The sequence below is a fragment of the Phyllostomus discolor genome, chromosome 4, assembly GCF_004126475.2.
Source record: "Phyllostomus discolor isolate MPI-MPIP mPhyDis1 chromosome 4, mPhyDis1.pri.v3, whole genome shotgun sequence".
Taxonomy (NCBI): domain Eukaryota; kingdom Metazoa; phylum Chordata; class Mammalia; order Chiroptera; family Phyllostomidae; genus Phyllostomus; species Phyllostomus discolor.
In genome coordinates, this window is record NC_040906.2 from 55,584,109 (window position 1) to 55,588,453 (window position 4,345).

The following is a 4,345-nucleotide window of genomic DNA, read 5'->3' on the forward strand; positions in this document are numbered from 1 at the left end:
TGTTATTTCCTTTACTAGGTTAGGGAAGTTTTTCATCATTACTTTTTCCACATAGGTCTTCAGTTTCTTGCTCTCTCTCTTCTTCTGGCACTTCCAAGGGGTTAATATTCATATGTTTGAAGTTGTCCTAGATGTCCCTTATACTATCCTCAGTTTTTGCAGGTGTTTTCTTTATGCTGTTCTGATTGGGTGTTTTCTGCTTTGTTATCTTTCAATCCCTAATTTAATCCTCTCCTTCATCTACTCCACTATTGATTCCCTATAATATATTCTTCATTTCAGTTAATGTATTCTTTATTTCTGATTGGTTCTTTTTAATGTTTCCTATCTATTTGTTAAAGTTCTCACTGAGTTCATCTCCTTTTCCCCTAAGTTCACTGAGCATCCTTATAACCAGTGTTTTTAAATCTGTACCTGATACATTGCTTGTCTCAATTTTGTTTAGTTCTTTTTCTAGAGTTTTGTCCTGTTCTTTCATTTGGTCCAAGAAGGCAAGCCACCACCACTCCAAGTTCTTCTATCCTCACCAAATAAGCTACAAGTTCTCTTATATTTCTCTTTTTCCAGAAAGTTAAAGCTTCAGCCAACCTCAAATTCCTGAACAAAGCTGGTGCCATTGTTTCATGGTCCTGAGAAACTTTAGGAAACAAACAAACAAAAAAACAAGCAAACAAAACCACTATATTTTGATGATGCATTTTCTGTCTGTGAAGAAGTGGAATCATTGGAGTTAAGCAAATATGTTGGACTGTCATAGTGTAATTTTTCAGGCAGGTGGCTTCACAAGCCAGTTCATTTTCTTTATTTGTCACAGCCCCAAGTTCTAGAGGACTGTTTCTTTTTATAACAAGGATCTGGAAAAGGAGGGAAACTTTCTTTTTGTGGGAAATCACCTTATATAGTTTATCTGGGCTATTCACAGTTTGTCCAACTCTTCTATTTAGGTAAGTAGCCAATTGTTTTGTAGACTTTTTAACCTCCTTCATGTTCTTATTAGTGAAATTAAACATCCTTTTTCTAGGAAGATGATGGAATGATCCTCAATATTACTACTCAAGTTTCATTTTTTTAACACTGTAGATTTCAGATGTCATCATCTCTTGAATGTCGGCACCCCAGGCCAGCCCTGGAGCTGATGAAATACATCCAGAAGCCCAGAGTCCCTTTGCTTCTGGGTGAGCCCCACTCAGGATCACTCAAATGCAGCTGTCTACAATTTATCTTAATAGAAAAATAAAGTAGTGATGTGCTCAGTTTCTTGTCCCCCCAAAGACAAATGTGATGGGTGTGTTTGATTTCATTAACTTCATTGCTGCTGACAAGAAAAATGTATAAAATCAGCATTATACAACTTAAACACTGGCATTTGACACAAATCATTATTGCATTAGCTATCACACTGGAATTTCTACAATTGAAGGGAAAAATACAGATTTTTTAATGAACCTTTCAAAATGCACTGATAAAATAATTTATAATCATTTGAAAACATGGCTGGGTCCTGGAAAATATTTGCTCTCCTCTACACAAGTCTCCCTCTCATCCCACACTCATTTTTCATACTGACCCTGTGCTATTCCCACCCCTAATCCCTCATCTCTCAGGGTGGAGACAGTGAAAGCTGTCTTTAAACAAATCTGAAGGCATGGAATCACTTTCTCATTCTGGCCTGACCCTGTTCTTGAGGTGGAATATTTGGTGCAGTGACAGACTCATCTGAAACATGCATCTGCTAACAGGGAAATCCACACAGGCTGGTGCTGCTGAGCGCTGGGTGCACCTAGCCTCCCCTCTGGTTCCTCAGGTGAGAGGAGGGCTTCATAAACCAGCAGGGCCATCTTCGCTCTGCCTACCTCCAAACCCCTGCTCAGAGAAGCCAGAGAACCAGTGACCTAGAATATATGCTTTCTAGAACTGCAGTGAAGATTCAGCAAAATAAACCTGGTTAGGAATTTCACCCGACTGGTGCCGGGGCACTGGCTCCCCTACTGCCTTCGCTGGCCCAGGGCAGCTTTGCAGGTACCCTCCCAGGCCACATGGACTTGCAGGAATTCACATAAGTATTGTTTTAAACTTACAGCATCCAAGTTCCTGAAATCCTTACCTAAAAGGAGACCTTCCAAAAAAAAATACCTCATAAAAAACTTCATCATAAATCCCCTTCCAGGGATCTAATCCTCTCTAAGATGAGAAGTCAGCATTACACCTAAAAATTGTCTCTGTTTCATTTCTTTTTAGCTCTCCTGCCCATTTTTAAATACATTTTTGTTGTCATTTTCTTATTATTGAGTTGACAGAGTTCTTTATACATTTTGAGTATTAAGCCCTTACCCCATTCACAATTTGCAAAGATTTTTTCCCTTTCTATGGGCTATATACATCGAAACGGCCAACAGATACATGAAAAGATGTTCAACATCACGAGTCACCAGGGAAATGCAAATCAAAACCACAGTGAAATATCACCTCACACTTGTTAGAAGGACTGTCATCAAGAAGACAAGAGACAACAGGTGATGGAGAGCATGTGGTAAAAAAGGGAACCCTCATTCATTGTTGATAGGAATGTAAATTGCTCCAATCACTATGGAAAACAATATCTCACATCCTCAAAAAATTAAAAAGGGATTTATCATACTACCCAGCAATTCTTCTTGTGGGTATACACCCAAAGGAAATAAAAACTGGATTGCAATGAGAGCTACATGGACTGCCGTGTTTACCACTGCATTATTCACAATAGCTAAGATATAAAACCAACTTGGATGCCCATCAATGGATGAATAGATAGAAAAGATAGGGTACATATACAGAGTGGAATATTATTCAGCCGTGAGAAAGGAAGATGTCCTCCTCTTTGCAACAACATGAATGAACCTCAAGTGCGTTACTCTAACCAAAATAAATCAGGCAGAAAAAGACAAGTATTATATGATATCACTTATATGTGGAATTCTAAAATAATTAAAAACAGAGTTCTAAACTTGTAAAAAACAGAGACCTGTAAAATGTTACTGGAGGTAGGTGGCATGTTTGATATGAGTGATGGGGTTTAAGGGCACAAACTTGTAATGAATAATAAATAAGCCACAGGATTTAATGCACAGTATAATGAATACACACAACAATATTGTTCTATAATTATATAATGTAATAAATGTCACTTAGTCAGCAGCCACATTACAACAGAGCTACTCATTCTGGAAAGAAGGAGAAAATAAATGCAGAGAGTCCTTATACTATAAACTGATAGAGTTAACTGTTGTTTGGACAGGTGACATGTTAGTGGTAAGAAAGGGCCATGAGAAACATAGGGACATTCACTCTTTCATTTTGAGGTATTTTTGTCATCATAGCTTTCAAAATCAGCTGTATAGTCACAGGGAAAGTACAGTCATTCCAAACAAAAGCCTTTTTAAAAAAGTTTTATTGAATGTATTGGGGTGACATTGGTTAGTAAAACTATGTATTTTTCAGGTGTACAATTCTATAATACATTATCTATACATTGTATTGTGTGTTCACCACCCCAAATATACTCTCCTTCCATCACCATAAAAACAAAGCTTTTTTTTAAAGGTCTTATTTATTCTTAGAGAGAGGAGGGGGGGGAGAAAGAGCAGGAGAGAAACATCAGTGTGTTGTTGTCTCTCACACACCTCCTACTGGGGACCCAGCCCACAACCCAGGCATGTGCCCTAGCTGGGAATTGAACCAGTGAGCCTTTCGTTCTCAGGCTGACACTCAATCCACTGAGCCACACCAGCCAGGGCAAAAAAATAAAGTTTTTAAATTATTGATCTTTTCATTATCAAACTTCTTAATATGGAAGATTTTATTCCTAAATGTATACTGAGTTAATCCAGATAAAATAACAGCAGGTAGCAGTCACAGCACAAGAACAGAAGGAATAAAAGTGAAAGAAGTGAAGTTTCAGGATATCAAAGGAAGGTCTCACAGAGCTGATGTCAAGAGCTCTAAGGAGCCACAGCCTTTGAGGGGCTATTGGAACCTCTGAGGGGACCCTGCAGGGCTGGCTGAAGGAAGTTGGGGGCTAAGACAACTCTGGTGGCAGAAATGATGTGAGCAGTGACAGTGCAACATAAAAGAAGTAACTTCTCCCACCCTCTCTCCTTCCAATATCCCTCAGATTTTCCTGTGTCCTAGCCCAAAAGAAAAGCAGCTGACAAGGGAGTACCAGAAATGTAGTTTGCAGAATCTCAGCTCCAGCCTCACAAAACAGGATAGCTTAGAAGAACTGGAGCTAAGAAAGAATAAATGACTATTAACCAAATTAACCCATATAAGAAGTGTACAGCTTTCTTCACAGTGTATTTATCACACA

General features: G+C 38.6%; 1 pseudogene; it reads right to left on the minus strand.

Moving 5' to 3' along the window:
- Positions 1-473: 473 nt before the first annotated feature.
- Positions 474-1,729, minus strand: LOC114494841 (annotated as a pseudogene).
- Between the last annotated feature and the right edge of the window lie 2,616 nt (positions 1,730-4,345).